This window comes from Pimephales promelas, chromosome 22 (assembly GCF_988280905.1).
Source record: "Pimephales promelas chromosome 22, fPimPro1.hap1.1, whole genome shotgun sequence".
Lineage (NCBI taxonomy): Eukaryota > Metazoa > Chordata > Actinopteri > Cypriniformes > Leuciscidae > Pimephales > Pimephales promelas.
Window position 1 is genome coordinate 12,256,394 of NC_142790.1, and position 17,736 is coordinate 12,274,129.

General features: G+C 36.1%; 1 protein-coding gene across 9 annotated transcripts in view; it reads left to right on the forward strand.

The window, feature by feature from the left end:
- The first annotated feature begins 3,691 nt into the window (after positions 1-3,691).
- kmt2ca (lysine (K)-specific methyltransferase 2Ca) overlaps positions 3,692-17,736 on the forward strand; it is a 207,954-nt gene continuing 193,909 nt past the window's right edge. For 5 of the 9 annotated variants that reach the window (XM_039666619.2, XM_039666624.2, XM_039666627.2 and 2 more), the window contains exon 1: positions 3,693-4,082. The gene's annotated coding sequence lies outside the window, so the exon portion shown is untranslated. Of the gene's footprint in view, positions 4,083-17,736 lie in introns of all 9 variants that reach the window. The other 4 variants (XM_039666622.2, XM_039666620.2, XM_039666621.2 and 1 more) reach the window with 2 other exon arrangements.

Genomic DNA, 17,736 nt, shown 5'->3' on the forward strand with positions numbered 1-17,736 from the left:
TGGCAAGTGACGAGTCCTACACAGTGAGTTTTTTTTTTCTATGAATTTTTTTTCGACTTTGTAACAAAGTATTTCAGATTAATATCGAGTTTTTTGGGGTTTCGCAACGTTAGAATTTTTTGTTATCTGATTCCGACACGTTTGTATCTGCAGCTCTGGTAACTAGAGAAGAGATGGCAACCCGAATGCCGCAACACTACTGAGTCCGTGATTGGTAGATCGGTGGAGGGTGACGCATCAGAACAAAACACAACTTGACAACATCAACATCAGTCAAGGGCTGCGACTTCACTTTTTAAATGACAATATCCTGGCCGGACTACTGTTGTCAGTGAAATAAGTATTTGAAATGAACATGATTTCTTAATGTCTAGTGACATATTAGGGAAAATGTATGATTTATTGAAATAAATTTCTTGCATACAGCTCCTTTAAATTAAAATTGCAATAGCATTTTCTTCTCTGACAGCTTCTTGGACAAGTGAAACAGCTTCTTCTAAAAATGTTGGGCGGGACTTGATTTTGTTCATTAGAATTGATTGGATTGTTGAATCTGCTTGGTTTGCTATTGTCTCATGTGAGGGCAAGTTTTGATTAAAGACTTTCTAGAACACATGAATGTACAAAAAATATATATATATGGTAACGCTTTACTTGAAGGGGTGTGCATAAGACTGACATGACACCTTCATAACCATGACATGACATATGTTATGAATATGAAGTAGGCTTTATGCATGTTTATGTCAACTGTCATTAAGTTTCTTTTGCTCAATAATGACATTTTGAATGCAAATATGACATTGTTTAAGATGTCTTTGTTATGACATTTTGACATAAACCATTACATCATAACCTGTCAGAGTGTTTGTCATGACAACTTGACATTAAATTAAGATAAACTGTCATGTGGTTGGCTTTGACATTGGCTCTCATGAGGCATTATAACTGTCATGAATATTTTTCGGGACCTCAACTAGAGTGGTACACATTTAATTTGTCATTAAAAAGTTATAATGGCTTCATGACAGTCAATGTCAAAACCAACCACCTAATATAATGTTAACCAATAAAGCTAGGTGGTTTCTTAAGTTTGATAATTAATCTGCTATGTCATGTTTATGACAGGTTGTGTTGTCTTAGTAATGTCAAGTTGTCATGACAAAGACACTGACAGGTTATGATGTAGCTATTGGTTTATGTCAAGGTGTCATAACAAATACATCTCAAACAATGTCATATTTGCATTAAAAATATCATAACTGAGCGAATGACACTTAATGACAGTTGTCACAAACATGCATGAAACTTCCTTCACATTCATACCATATGTCATGTCATGATTATGAAGGTGTCATGTCAATCTTTTGCACACTCCTTCAAGTAAAGTGTTAAAAAAGATTAATAAAAATAATGGTGCACAGATAAACAATATATAATAAATACTTCAATATTCTGTTAAAGGAGTAGTTCACTTTAAAAAAACAAAAAACAAACTTTTGCTGATAATTTACTCACCCCCAATCATAAAAGATGTCCATGTCTTTCTTTCTTCGGTCGAAAAGGTTTTTGATGAAAATATTCCAGCATTTTCTCCATATAATGGACTTTACTGGGAACCAAACGATTCAAGGTCCAAATGAGAGTTTCAGTGCAGCTTCAAAGGGCTTTAAACGACTCCAGACGATGAATAAGGGTCTTATCAAGCGAAACGATCGGTCATTTATAAAAATGAAATTAAAAAAAAGTTTACGTTTTATAAGCACAAATGCTCACCTTGATCTGTTCTGTGATGAGCATTCGTGACTCTCCTGTTTAAACTCGTTCATCAAAGTGAACAAATGTATTTTCGAGTCATGACTCTAAGGGTCCTTGATAAGACCCTTATTCATCGTCTGGAATCGTTTAAAGCCCTTTGAACAGTTTGCAGTTTGACCTGAAAGTGTCTTTTGGACCTTGAACCGTTTGGTGCCCAATGAAGTCCATTATATGGAGAAAAATGCTGAATGTTTATCAAAATCCTTAATTTATTTTCGACTGAAGAAAGAAAGACATGGACATCTTGGATGACATGGGGGTGAGTAAATTATCAGCAAAAGTGTTTTCAAAAGTGAACTATTGTGACATTCAAGTTAAACAGGCGAGACTTTGATAGGATTGGTGTCTTTGGCTATTGCTATTCATTTAGTAGCCCTGACCCTTTCCATGTTTTGCCATATTCCTTATGTTTCGGTTTATTTTAGGTATAGCAACCCCCAATGTCATTATTTATCCTAAATAGTGGGATGTTTTGTTGTTGTTGTTGTTGTTGTTTTTTCAGTCTACACCCCAAATACACAAAATAAGGTTCCCGTTATCATTTGTGAAGTTATTGAAAAGGTTGTGAAGTTTTTAAAGGCTTATCTAGATAGATAGATAGTGTATCTTTTACTTTATTTTATAACTTTTTTAAATTACATTTTATGGGCAGAAAATGCTAATCTATAAAGATTCATTGTCGTAATCGTAAATGTACCGAAATTCCCTGAAGTGTTTGTTACTGAAAATAATAAATTGTATTACTTGTTAAACCAGTCCCATGCGCTAGGTCTCTCTCACACACACAGCATGGATCATTCAGTGAGCGGGGAAGAGGAAACGTGTTGAAGCAGAGTGATGAAAGTATCAGTGAGACACTGTCTCTCAAACACTGGTGCTTCTTTCAGGCGAAGGAGCTCATTTCCTCTTGCACCTGCTCTGCTTTGGACATCTTCCCTAGAATCATTGACCTTTAATGAGCCTCTTTTTTTATTAGGAGAAAAGAACAGAGAATTACTGATGTACTTATAAAACACTGCTTTTATGTATTTTATTCCTTTATCTTGAGTTTTATTTTCTGCAGTTCAACAAAAGTTTAAACTTTGAGTCTTTACTTCTTTAATCTGATTTGTAAATGGAATGCTGTGCATTTATCTGTTGAATTTGTGTGCACTGCTGATAAGAATATTCTTTAATAAAAATGAAAGTAAAATAAATAAAATGCCAGCACACATGATTAGCTAAATATGTTCATTATTAAAGAGAATAAGACCGTCTCCGTATATTTATATAAAAAAACTGACCTGAACATAAGTGATTATATTTACCAAGTCAAAATAAATATGTGGAATCTGCATTTAAATGTCTTGTTTTTCCCTTTCCTCATTAATATTCTTTTATTTATTTTATCTTTTTTGTCTGTTATTATTTACTTAACCGTATGCGTGTACATGAGTAAAGGACATTAGAAAAATGCAGCCTCTATGTCAAAGTCAAGAATGCAACTGAAATTTAAAGCAATTTACACAATAGCCTAAACAAAGAGAAAGTACAGGGTTTATAGGGGGAAAAAAAAAAAAACATTACTCATTATAACATTTGGTATTTTGTGATGTTCTAGCATGCATAGGCTAATTTTCAGGCATTTAAGAAATGTCAATTTAGTATTATTAGAACTTAAAACATTTGTTTTTGCTAAAGGAATTGATCAAAAGGTCTGAGATAAGTAATACTGCCTTTTCTGTGCTGATAGGCGACATGGACTCGATCCATCTCAATTTCCAGAGTCTACTTCCGCGTTTTACCACCCACCGCTGACGACTCAGAAGACTTTTTACCTTGAGTATATCTCAGTGTATCACTCCGCAGGGTCAGTGAGACTTTTTAAAAATACCTCCATGCAGTTTTTAACAGAAGTAACTTACATGTTTGGCACACCACACCTCGTATATTCGGTTTATAGATGTTCTGTACGAGTTGTGCGCAGTTTAAAACGGTAACACTGTCTTAAACGTTAAAGTGGGTCTATTTGTCTGTTGCCGTGACAGGCAGTGTTTCGGTCTCTCTTAAACATGGCCACCATGATGGAGTAAACGCTACAACTTTAAAATTCATATAATCGAGGAAAACTATGCTTCTTTCACCTAAATGAGGAATGTTTCGACCTGAAATATCGTACCGAACGCTTAATCCACATGAGAGCTTTGGGAAAAGTTTCTTTTTGGATTACATTCTGAATTAAGTTGGCTGGAAGCTGGAAAGGAAAAAAGAATTGCATCAATTCCGTAAGCATTCGCTACTCTTTCACCATTACATACGCTTTCTGCCGGGGTTATTTGTTTATATGTTAATGTTTATAGTTGTGTTTGGGTAAAATGCGCGCTATTTTGATGTTTGAAGTGATAAACAAGTGTTGTTTTGGTTTGCATTTGAAAGTGGCGATAGTTGCAGCCTGTGTGAGTGTGAACTGTGAGAAGAGTAACATTGAAACATTCTAATGACAGATTGTTATAAACTCTGAGCGCGCATATATCAATCCGCGGGTTTACGTCTTTAATTTGATTGAGGTCTTTAACTAATGACATAACCCCTCACCATTAGAATAAACGAAAGTATTACATTTCATGCGGGACCTTATAGGACAACGAGGAAGTAACGTGAAAAATATCTATCAGGGTTATAAAATGAGTTTGTATGTCGATGTTAATTTCAGTTGAGAAAAGTGTGGACGACGTTTTTAAGTAAACGTCACACCGACGTTTGGTGGCAGAAAGTTGTTTTGTTTTCACATGGGTCCAGCCATCTTACTCGAGTCAAGATAAGAGCTGCTAAACTAACTAGTTTCCTTCAACCCAGGCTAATGTATCCACAGGGCTAACCTTCTGCTTTTACATGTTGATTTTGTAACCGGGGATTCTAACTTTATTAGTTGTGCCAGCTTTTATCAAGTTAGTACGAAGTCCTATGCTTTTCCAGCTGTACAGGGTTAGTTGACATGATATGTCACGCAGTGACAGCAGTCAGTGTGACGTGTTATTCAGCGTCTACAATCATTATTATCTAATTCGTGTGCAATTCTTGCACATAGTTTTTATGAGCTTGTAGTTAAGGGACTACATGAAAAAAAAAAAAAATTATATATATATATATATATATATATATATATATATATATATATATAATTTATTTTTTTCCATGTAGTCCCTTAAGTATAAAATATACAATTTTAAATCTGTTTTGGCTCTCACTGCATGACTATTTAAGTGAACAGCTAAATTATTATTAATGAAATGTTTTTACATTTAAAAGTATTGTTAAAAGTTAGCATTTTAAATACACACTATATACGTATGTTCATATAGTTATTGTATTGCATTGTAAATAACGTTGTATTGTCATCCACCCAAATACACTTTTAAAGGTATAGTTCGCCCCAAAATTTAAATTATCCCATGATTTACTCACCATGACATGATCCTATGTATGTCTTCTGTCAGATGAACACAATCAGAATTATATAAAAAAATCATTGCTTTTCCATTCTTTACAATGTTAGTGAAGCAGTTCTAATCTTGAAGTCCAAAAAGTGCATCCATCAATCCGTCATAAAAGTAATCCATATGACTCCAGAAGGTTAATAAAGGCCTTCTGAAGCAAAACGATAGGGTTTTGTAACAAAAATATCCATATTTAACACTTTAAAAAGTCAAATGACTAGCTTCCGGCAGACGTTCTACACAAGTCGTCTTAGGCCAAAAGAGTAACCCCTGATGCGATGTAGGAGTAGCGTAAGCTTGGATTCGTCTCCTGGTTCAAATAAATAAGGCTGGGCAACACACTCTCACTCTCAACACAGCTCTTCATCTCTTATATCGAAATCCTCAGACATTTTTATTTAAAATGTCTCATTTTAGACATCTAGGCTAATTCGTGATTGCTTTGTTTTGCTCTTTCCTCTGCACTTCCACATTCGCCAATACGTCAGGTCAGGTGTTACTCTTTCGCCATAATTTGATGCGTACTGCCGTCTGTCGAAAGCTAGTTATCATTGCTATAAAGTTTTAAATAAGGATATTTTTCTTACTCAAACGCATCACTTTGCTTAAGAAGGCCTTTATTAACCCCCTGGAGCCGTGTGGAGTTCTTTTATGATGTAGGGATGCACTTTTTTCGGCTTTAAAATGTCGTCTTCCATTCACTGCATTTATAAAGCTTGGAAGAGCCAGGACATTTTTTTTTTTAATATAAGTCCGATTGTATTCGTCTGAAAGAAGAAAGTCATACCTAGGATGGCTTGAGGGTGAGTAAACATAACGATAAATAAAATCATATTTTTAACAGTTTTGTTCCTGTGATGTGACGGAAGACAGCACACCACATATTGACATATTCCATTCAGAAACAACCAGAGTTCTGCAGAACACTTAGGGAACGTGGTGGTAGAAAGAAAATATGAGATGGGAGGTAAAATAACAAGTCAGTGCTTTTGTGTTCTCTCGCAAATATTTTGCGTTCCCCCAAGAAACTTTACATCCGCTCGCAAAACCTTCGAGTTCCCTCACAAAACCTTTTTTTGCTCAAACTTTTGTGTTCTTTGCGAGACGCGAGTAAACGCAAAGTTTCTAGGGGGAACACAAAACATTTGCAAAGAGAACGCAAAAACATAGCTAAATAAATTTTTTTTTTTCACCATGTCCCTCTAGGGGGTATGTAGAGTCCTGACGTAAACACAGGGAATTTAGCTAAATCTATCATATTAAAACCTATTTAACAAACCGACTGGCAAGAAAAAATGCCATGATAGTGTTTGGACTGCTTTTAACAGAAAATTAGCTGAAAATAAAGAAAAAGGTTGTTCGGAGCAGATTCAATCACTCTTAACACATCACACCACAGAAAAAATGATGGTCGGAAGGGGACAATTGCCCTAAATCAGCCTGATTGATTATCTTGTAGTGTGTGGGTGCCTAAAGGCTTGGTTTGGAATAGCATACACTGTATCCACAAGTTTCCGAGGGGCGCTCCTGTAAAAAATAAAGTGGGTGAAACTTCCGGTGACGCGGCGGAAGTAGCATTCCAATGGTATTTTGTGTGTTAGTTAGCGAAGAGGCTAGCTGTTTTTCGGAGAATTATTTTACTATTTAAAGACGCAAATCTTTATGAGAGATGTCGTTACGGAGCTCAGGGACAACATGTGCTGTTCGCGGTTGTACGTATAACCGGACTAAACTAATTTAGTGGCTTGAATGGGATTGTTTTGAACATAAGCTGAAAACGAAATCAGACTGAGTGATCCTGCCAACGACTGTAGTTTCCATCACCTCCCAAAAGACGACGAATCTTCCTGTGTACATTTGTTTAAATTCTTAATGTTCTATAAACTCTATCAGCATGTGTTTGGCTGTTGGCTATGATGTTACAGCTAAACTCAGGATCAAAGCCTGTGTTGACGGAATACCAAATGTGCCAGTTAATGTATTCAAGCAGCACATTCATTTATAATTTTGAATAAACTCCAAAGCACAGTGACTAAGTGTGTATTTTTTATTTTAATTGTTTGTCAGCTCGCACAACTGTCTGTCACCATGCCTTGATGAGTATTGATTATTAATAATGTTATTATAATACTCCCAATCAACTACTGCGGAGGGTAAAGGTACTGTTATTTCACCCTTTTTAATTTCGTTGAGGTTGTGTTCCCACATCGTTAGCTAGTTTGGATCGCTATAACTTGAATGACTGTCAACTGCTGAATGAACGAGTGTCAAGCATGTCAAATCGCGCTTTGTTTACTTCCAACCGGAAGTCGCGCCCACTTTTGACGCAAGGCCTCATGGGGCGTAGGAAACTTGTGGATAAAAAAAAAAAAAACTGTCATTTTAAAGAATAAATATCAAAGCTGTGTTTACCAGAAAAAATATTAAAAATATATTGTACAAATATGTTTTACTATTTATAATTGTACTAAAACCCCCCAAAAAACTACTAAATCTGTCTTGTAACTAAAAGACACCATAACAAAACAGGGTAAAGAGAAGTTCATCAAAAGTAGCTGTTCTGCAAGCTGAGGGAAATACTTATACTTAAAAAAAATATAGATAGATAGATGGATATAAAAATATAGAGAGTGAGAGGTGCACAGATACAGTGTCATGCACACATACAAAACACCATCATAACACACAATAATGCAATAAACATTAATTTAACAACATAAGATGTAACAGAAAACCCTACACAACTGATAGACAAAAAATTGTAAAAAAAAAAAAAAGAAAGAAAGAAAAGTATATCAAAAAATATCAAGTGTGAGGTGTCACAGGGATTTCTGCGAATGTCAGTTGATTATAAAAACATAATTCAACTTCCAAAACCTTTACATTTAACAGTATATCAAACAATTAATTACATGAAGTTTAATGGTTGATATTACATTTTCCCATTATATAATACGGGAACTTACTGTAAACCACTGAACAGGTATTTTTAACTGTATAATTTTTCAAAGTTTAAAGTTTTGTTGAACTAAAGAAAATAAAACTCATTTTAAAATAAAAATAAAATACAATTCATAAAATAAAATTCATAAAAGCAGTGTTTTATAAGTACATCAGTTTTATTATTTTAACTGTATAATTTTTCGTTTTTCCACAGTGTACTATTGTTTTCTGCAGTATACTGTGCACAATTTTCATATTTTCTGTATGAACGGAATTACTAGGCCTAGCCTACACATTTAAGCAGAGCACAATATGCACACACTGTATGATATTTCATTCCCAGTGTGATTTAATTCACTCATTGTTTGACTAGACTACTGACAGTCAAGACCTATTTACACACAACATTACAGACTAGCCATTTTTTCAAGGATGATAAAATGGGCACTACTTCCTACCATATGCAAACTGATTATTGAAATATAAATATAATATATTGAAATATAAATAGTAGAACAATATATTAGGCAGTAAGCACAGTATTTAGTAAGCTTTCTCAATTCTGAACATTGCCTTCCCGCTGCTTCTGCAGCTCTGCTGAATGATTCTCATAATAGTAGGAGACCAATTTTCACTTTAAGTGGTTTAATGAGACACACGAGAATTGGTTGAGTTCAGTTGCTTCAATGGCAGCCTCTCCAGAGGAGTTCAGATCAGACCTATTCATCACAATTCACCACAGCGAAGCTGCTCGACCTCGCACAGAATCTGCTGACGTACAAAGACTGTTTAAGAAAACGGACTGGAAAGCAAAATTTGTAAACAGCCACCCAGATTTCCTTCTTAAGTTGCTGCTAACAAAAAGTTTTTTTTTTTGTTTAAATTCAATGTCACAGCGGGAATGACGGTTACATCTTCTGCAGCGATACGGCCAGTGTTGTTTTCATAAACAAGTCCCACGGTACCTGGATGTTGTCTGGTGTTACATGCGTTCAGTGATCATTGACACCAAAAGCCCTCTGGTTTGGGCTACTTAATGTCCAGTCCCTCGCTTGGGCCAATGCTGTTGAGTTTCAAGTTGCTGTTTCGTCACATTCGTCTACCGAGACTAGTATCTGGTGAAGGATTGACTTGCTCTAGCGTGCTCAGTTTACCAGTGATACCTGAAAACGAAGTCTGAATTCAGTAGCGGAGTTTCTCACTGATTCTTATAGATCTTCATTGTGTATGCCAACAATGCTATGTAATAGTCATGCATTATTTTAAGTATAAATTCTTTAAAATAGCTGGTTTGATATAAATATTGACACAAAAGGTTTTTTGACGTAAATTGCGTTCAGTGTAATGTATGGCTTTGTTTGTGGGTATTTGTACTGACTGCTCACATTGCCACTTGTCTTCCGTAAGTTCTGATAAGATATTCCATGATCTGATTGTGAATGCATTAACATACTCATGTGACAGAGGTTATTTCCTCCTTATGTCACCCTATAACTGTCTTGTACATGTATCTGATTTATGGACTAAAACCAAGAGTATGCCATATAGGGCTGCAACTAACGATTATTTTGATAATCGATTAATCGGACGATTATTTTTTCGATTAATCGATTAATCGGATAAAAAAATTATTTCATTTTTTTGTTTATTATAACTAAATAAAACCCTAAAAACCACACTCTTTTGTGTGTTAAACAATCTTCTTAATACAGACAACTTCATTATATAGAAAAACAACAAATAAAAAAAAATTATATGACTATAACCTATGACAAAAATGCTATTGTAAACTAGATTAGTGGATAACTCAGAAAAACTTAGCCTAGAAACATCACAAGTGCACAATAATTTTATAAAATCTGAACATTTAGTGAAAAAAACATTCCTTAGTGGGGAAAAAATAAGAGACAATAAGTGTAGCACTAACTCTGGTAAATCGTTACACATTGCTCTTTGTATTGTTATACATTCATGAAAAACATCGTAAAAATCAGATGCACAGCTGTTTAGTGAGGAAGCAATATTGACTGTGTATTATACAGTATCTTTGCAATAGTTTATTCAGCCTTTTCTTTTAACAGTTTTAAATTTCATTTAGGCTACTGTGCACGTGAAGAACAATTATAGTCTACTAATCTATAATTGTTAGATCACAACACCGAGTCTACTCTAGTGTTGTGATCTAACAGACACTCAGTAGAAAGTGATTAAGTTACAGCAATAAAAGTCTAGCAAGATAGTCATTATATTACGAAACCATAGACCTTTATCTACGGATCAATTATAATAATAACATTGAATCATCTTGGAAAGAGTTTCATCATGTTAACTGTTGTAACGCGACGCGCTGTTTGAACACCGAATAGAGAATGACTAACAGCCGCAGTGGAGGGAAAAGCTTACGTTAACTTGAATTTAATGACTTAAATATACATTTCTATCTCACATTATACTACAGTATGGCTTCATAAAGTATACACGATTAACGCAGGTCACCTATTTTGGTTTCAAAACGGCGAATTTGCCGAAAGGTGAATGATTTTCGTGTATGCTGCATATTGATAGCGGTTTCCTGATGCCCGCAAATCAGTTCAAACTCACTGAATCAAGAGTGCGCATGCGAGACAGAAGATAATGTGCTCCAAACCGTCCGTGTTGCGCACAGACCGGCGAGGGAGAGAGACTGCGTGTGTGCCTCATGAAGCACACGTAAGAAGCGCATGTAAGAAGCGCATGTAGCATGTAAACAATCCCCGTGACGTAATCAGACCAACTAATCGATAATGACATTCGTTGACAACGATTTTCATAATCGATTATAATCGATTTTATCGATTAGTTGTTGCAGCCCTAATGCCATATCATATCATTAACACTGTAATCATGTTAGTAGAGTATCTGCATTCATGTTGCAATGTTCTTAGTGTGAAAAGATCACTTACTAACCTTTTGTGTCTATAAGTTTTAGTTTCTTTTTACCATGACACCGCTGAACAGGTGAGCGCGTAAAATCTGTAATGCTGTTAAACACGGTTTTAAACAATTTCGCAGCACAAATTATATATAGAAGAGTCAATTTGAGTAGCCCACCTCCAAAAATTCTGGTGTCCACAGAATGTGTCTGTACAATTTCATCTTAAAATACCCCCTCAGGAAGAGGTTGCACCTTTTAGGCCCCGTCCACACTACTGCGTTTTCGTTTAAAAACGGAGAATTAAAACGAATACGATCTCCGTCCACACTAGCGTTTTACCTGCGTATTAGAAACGATCTCCGTCCACATTAAAACGACTGAAAACGCAGATTACGTGACCATTCACCAACACTGGGCATGCGCGTGCCGGTGTAAACAGTGAATGACGAATCAGGGAAGGATGCGTCATGACTGATAACACCCAATCATAGAGCCAAGCGTCAGCCTCTGCGTCAGCGTTTCTAAAGTTCTCCGTTTTGTATGGTTTTGTCTCGTCCACACTAAAACGCACTCCGGAGATTCAAAACGCAAAACGCAGCTGCAGCGTTTCTAAACTTCTCCGTTTTAGGTCTTCGTTTTTCCCGTTTTAGTGTGGACGGGAGGTGCAAACGTAGCAAAAGGTCTCCGTTTTTAAACGAAAACGCAGTAGTGTGGACGGGGCCTTAGACTGCGCTTGGACATTTCTGAATGGTTAGTGGATACATGTATGTTGTTGTTGTTGTTGAGTTACATTGATTCATCTTATCGACTTGCATGCACCCTCATGTTTTACCAACACACATCTTTTACAAGTTGACAGAGTTCCCTGAGGTCGTTATAAGATTGTTGTGACATTTTTTTGGGTCAATGTACTACAAGGATGAAACCCGAGCGAGAGATTGCATGCTTTGCTCTAACTTTTGCCATTGGGTTAGAAGTGGTTACACTGTTTTTGCTTGCGAAAACCAAATGTCGGCGCCACAGGTGGAAAATACAGATTAAGGGGCGGTAATATTATAATAAGATCTTTTTCCAACGTCAGAAGGAGAGGGAAATCTGATCGGCTAATTTTTTTGACATGCTTGCAGGGAAAAACTTAACAAAACAGTTACTGGGTTTCACAATTCATGTTTTTTGTGTTGGTCAGATGCACCGGGGACACGATTATAGCACTTAAACATTGAAAAAGTCAGATTTTCATGATATGTCCCATTTTAGTGTTTCTTTGTTCTTAATTTTTATACTACTTCTGTTCACTTGTTGTTTTTAAAGGGATGTTGTTTACTTAGCCTAACTTAAAACAAAAAAAAGTATTTGAAGGCTACTTGTGAATGTTTGTTCAGTGAAGAGCAGGGACTTATTTATTTGTCTTTTGTAGTTTGATCAGTTGCTGAAATATTAGGCTGCTGTCACTTTAAGACACAATGCACTGATCAATTATGATATGTTCTTTCTCTGCTGCTTATTTGAGCCATAGCTGACTATATTTACTCAAATGCAGACATTTTGAGAGAAATGTTTGTGAATTTTTCCATTGAATGCTGGGAGACGTGAAAGAGAATTAGAAGTATTATTTAGATGTTGATTAGGGATGCTCGATTAATCGCAATTAACATGACATCGCAATTAAAGGGACACTTCACCCATATGCATTAAACTTTGTATCTTTAGAAACCCAGTCATATTTTTGAATGCCCATGGTTTATTCCCTTATTTTCCCCTGAGATGGGTGAAATAGGGATTTAAGTGTTGAACTTCCTGCTTATTATGACGTAAAGATTATCATTTTTGCAGATTATCATCGCATTTCATTGACAAGTGTAGAAACTACAAACTTTAGCTCCTCATTATTCAAGGGTGTGGGACCCACTCACCCTACAGGCCTATAACAGATCAGTGGGTGGGACTTCACCTGCAGAAACTGAAACAATATCAGCCATCTTGTTTGGAAGCTAAGCTAACAAGCACTGTGGAGATAGGAAGTAATGACAATGACGGAAGAAACTAAACATGGAAAAAGAGGATTTTGAAATTCTGCTGCTCGAATCCGATGTTTGTGGCTGTCTTTACGAGCCGCAATATAGTGAAGAGCAGCTGAGACTGATGGAGGAACTGGAGGCGGCTGCCTGTCGCGGTCGAGGAGCGCACGGATGTTTGTGTTGTGATGTGAACCATCCTAGTTTCGCCTGACTGAACATCCAGGTATCATGCAGTAATACACCATATAGAAATAAATAAACAAGGAGTAATTCACTAATGAGTTTGCCAATGTAATCTTAGATTGTTCGTTGTGGGAAGGAGGAGGGAATTGGCGAACATTTAAACATTGTAATAGTAAAATGAACAAATACAAAACGAAAGTATAAGCCAGCAGCCCCTCATTGACGACTGCTGTCCACACACAACAGAAACAAAACACAACATAAAATCAGGCCTGTTCACAGCCAACTAACTAGAAATTTTGTATGAAATGAATTTCAATCTCTGGTGACTGCTAACATTAGCCTTGTAGATGGAAGAGTGATTTCTCTGTTTGTGCTGTTCTGGATTAGTGGGTGTGGCTTGCGGAGCTGTGCAATGTGGTGCATTGTGGGAGTTGTTGTCTTGCATACAAATGCACCCTTCAGTTTTTTTTCTCGGTCAAGAGGGCACCAAATTCAAAAATTATTTTACATTTTGACTACATATATGATCCACTTTCAATAAAGATTAATGTTGAAATGGGTGAAGTGCTCCTTTAAACCGGTTCGGCTTATTTGAATTATTAATTCACAAAGGCTATTTTTTTTACAGTGCTTCTAGTCACTTATGACGTGCATTTGAAAAAGCAACGTTGTGAATGGGGTCTCCCACTGCTTGATCCACGCCCATCATTTCTCCCCTGGCCTTTAAGATTTTCGGGAAGGAAAAAAAAAAATCACTCCCCCATCCAAACTTTGAGGATACCAGGTATCAGATTTGCACAATCCATAGACACAATGCTTTGGCATATTTCCCTCACTCGAAAGACATGATTGGCCAGTGGCTGTTTTTGGGCGTGGCTTAGTGAAGGGTCAATTCCCAAATGTTTCAAACTATTTGTAAATTGTGAGAAACGCTGTTGTTGTTTTGTTCATACATTACGGTCCATGACAAGCAGTCTTTGAGACAAAAAAGAGGACTAAAACGAAGATCGACATCTTTCGAGATGCTGAGGGCTCCACGTCCGCGAATCTTTGATTTGACAGACTCAGAGACGAGTGTTGCATTTTACTTTATTAGACAGGTGAGCAAATGCACATAAAACGAATCAATGTTATTTAGTTGAACATGATGAAAAGTTAGAATATGATCTGTATGTTATTCTCTAATGTTAATCTAGCTTAGTCTCATACGGCCAACTCACAACCTAACTAACGACATTCAACACACTGAAAACCTGTTTAGTGTGATAGTGTAACTGTTAGAGCAAGTGAAGCAGCGCTGTGTTACCTCTTGTCTTTGAGACAAACTGACCTGTGTGAGTATTAATATAGCATATTTGCATGTAGTTCAGTAGAATGAAATGTCCTTATTCCTTTATATCCACGGGACTTGCGTTGCGTGTTGCGCTGGTGTACGTCTAGCAATCGCGCCCTGCTTCACCACAGTCATGTTAAAAACATAAATGTATTCACTCACTCATCCATAAAAGATCCATCAGCTTGACGACAAGATCCAAAATTTCGCTTGATGTGGGTCATTATACAACTTTGTTATTTTAAGAGGTTAGCGACCCCTGGTGGTGAAAAATCCTGCATGTTGTACCTTTAAGTAAAGACCTAACGTACACTTCTGTCATGCTCATTTTGCAATCTATCTAGTTTTCAGTCAGCTGGTGAAATGGTTGAGTTGTGTGACGTCGTTTTACGGGGTGGTTAAGGGAAAGGGAAAGTTATGGGAAGGGGAGGTTAAGGGAAGGGGAGGCCAAAATAGAAGCGCTGCCTACTATTTTGGGCTCAGTGCTTGAGGTCAGAGGCTATTGGCCCCGTATGTAGAGCTAGATTTTAAACATTTTCTAAAGAACACCAATATTAATATATCCAACAAAACTGTTTCCCTTTAATTACATGTTGTTTAATGAGCGCCACAGTAACGGGTTTTGGTTAATTTAGAGTTGGATGTGTCAGTCAGTCTTTCACATCTTTAACTTATGACTTGCTAGTTAATTCTTTTTGACTGACTCATTTGAAAGAACTGGGTTCATAAGTACGTTTTTTTTTTTTTTTTTGGTTTGTTTGCTAATCAGACATGACTTGTGTTCTTGGTTGTGTGAGGAAAACTTTGAAAATGAAAGTAAAATGTGCACAGGCATTCAAACTGGTGCATGTTCACTGGCGCGGAGCAGAGTGAGTATTTTCAGTTCATTCCTAATCATAGGAATGCGCATTTTACTTTCGCTTTCGTCTTTGTTTATTTTTTTTTATTTGTATAGTGTATTTCACACATTAACCAGGAATTCAGTTTCACATTCCCGGGCAATGCAACATCAACAATGCAACAATATACAGTAAATGTCTTGCTCTTGCAGAAGATAAAGTCACTCTTCTGAACTTGTTCTATCAATGTCAGTTGCTTTGGAATATCGGGAGAAACTTCTTTTATTTGAAACTTCTCTTTACATTTTACTCAACGTGCCACTGTCTTTGAATGCCGTGTAAGAAGACGGGAGACGTTGGACGCGAGGGCAGCGGTTAAAGACATCTGTATAGCATTGTTGGAAAAACAATGGAAAAGTAGCAGAGTGAAATGGAATATATTGGATCCATGAATTAGCCTATAGGTCTTAAAGTGATAACAGCCTAATATTCTTACTGCTGTCTCTGGTTTTTATTGTTAATCAAACAACAAAGAAAAAAAATCGCTCACGGCTCTTTATTGAATAACTTTTGTGACTTTTATTTAAATTTAAAACATTTGATTTATACAGTGAGGTCTATTGTTATTTTACAATTTGATTACTTTATTCAATTTCTGTACCTGTAAACTAGACCAACCTGAAAAGCATTGCTTTTTTTTTCATTTTGTTCTATTTATTGAATTTTGTTTGTGCTATTGCTCGTAATTTGACTTAGTACTTTTCTTTACAATATTTAAAATTATTCTAAGTTAGGCTAGTTTATTAAGGTTAAATGGGTAAAAACACAGAAAACTATAACTTGGCCTATTTTATTTTATAACTTTTTTTTTTTTTGTGGTGGGGCCCAACAAGAAAAAATCCTTAGCATGGAGCCCTGGTGTGTGTGTGCTTCCAAAAAACAGCGCCTTTATCCACAAGTTTCCTACGCCCCATGAGGCCTTGCGTCAAAAGTGGGCGCGACTTCCGGTTTGAAGTAAACAAAGCGCTACTTGACATGCTTGACACTCGTTCATTCAACAGTTGACAGTCATTCAAGTTATAGCGATCCAAACTAGCTAACGATGTGGGAACACAACCTCAACGAAATTCAAAAGGGTGAAATAACAGTGCCTTTACCCTCCGCAGTAGTTGATTGGGAGTATTATAATAACATTATTAATAATCAATACTCATCAAGGCATGTTGACAGACAGTTGTGCGAGCTGACAAACAATTAAAATAAAAAATACACACTTAGTCATTGTGCTTTGGAGTTTATTCAAAATGATAAATGAATGTGCTGCTTGAATACATTAACTGGCACATTTGGTATTCTGTCAACACAGGCTTTGATCCTGAGTTTAGCTGTAACATCAGTAGCGAACAGCCAATCACATGCTGATAGAGTTTATAGAATATTAAGAATTTAAACAAATTTTAAACTTCAGTCGTTGGTAGGATCACTGTGATTTTGTTTTCAGCTTATGTTCAAAACAATCACGTTTAAGCCACTGAATTAGTTTAGTCCGGTTATACATACAACCGCGAACAGCGCATGTTGTCCCTGAGCTCCGTAACGACATCTCTCATAAAGATTGGCGTCTTTAAATAGTAAAATAATTCTCCGAAAAACAGCTAGCCTCTTCGCTAACTAACACACAAAATACTAGGGGTGTCACGATTCTCCAAATCCTCGATTCGATTAAGTTATCGATTCTAAGGTCACGATTCGATTCGATTCTCGATTTTAAAAAAAATGTAAAGCGCAGATTGCTATGCAATTTTTAGACTACAAATTTATGCATTATGCAATATAAATTTGTTCACAATGTACACCACACCATTGCCAAATTTAAAATAATAACAAAAACAAGTAACATCATAAATGTAACAATGACTTTATTAAGTCAATTGGAAACTTAAGAGAAACTAAATGGCAGGTTACTTTGCTTTTGTAACTGCAGTCTTCTCATAAGATGACCTTTATGTTCACGATCACAACAAAACAAACAAAAGCAATAAAACAGCAATGTCCATAGACTCCACACTAGTCTTCTCTGAATAATTAAGCATCTTAAACTATTTCCGAACAGTTATATTCTGTTATAAAAAAAAAACATATACCAGACAAATAACTACTTTTTATCCCCTGAGAATGATGACTGTATTTTTCATTATTTTATAATTTC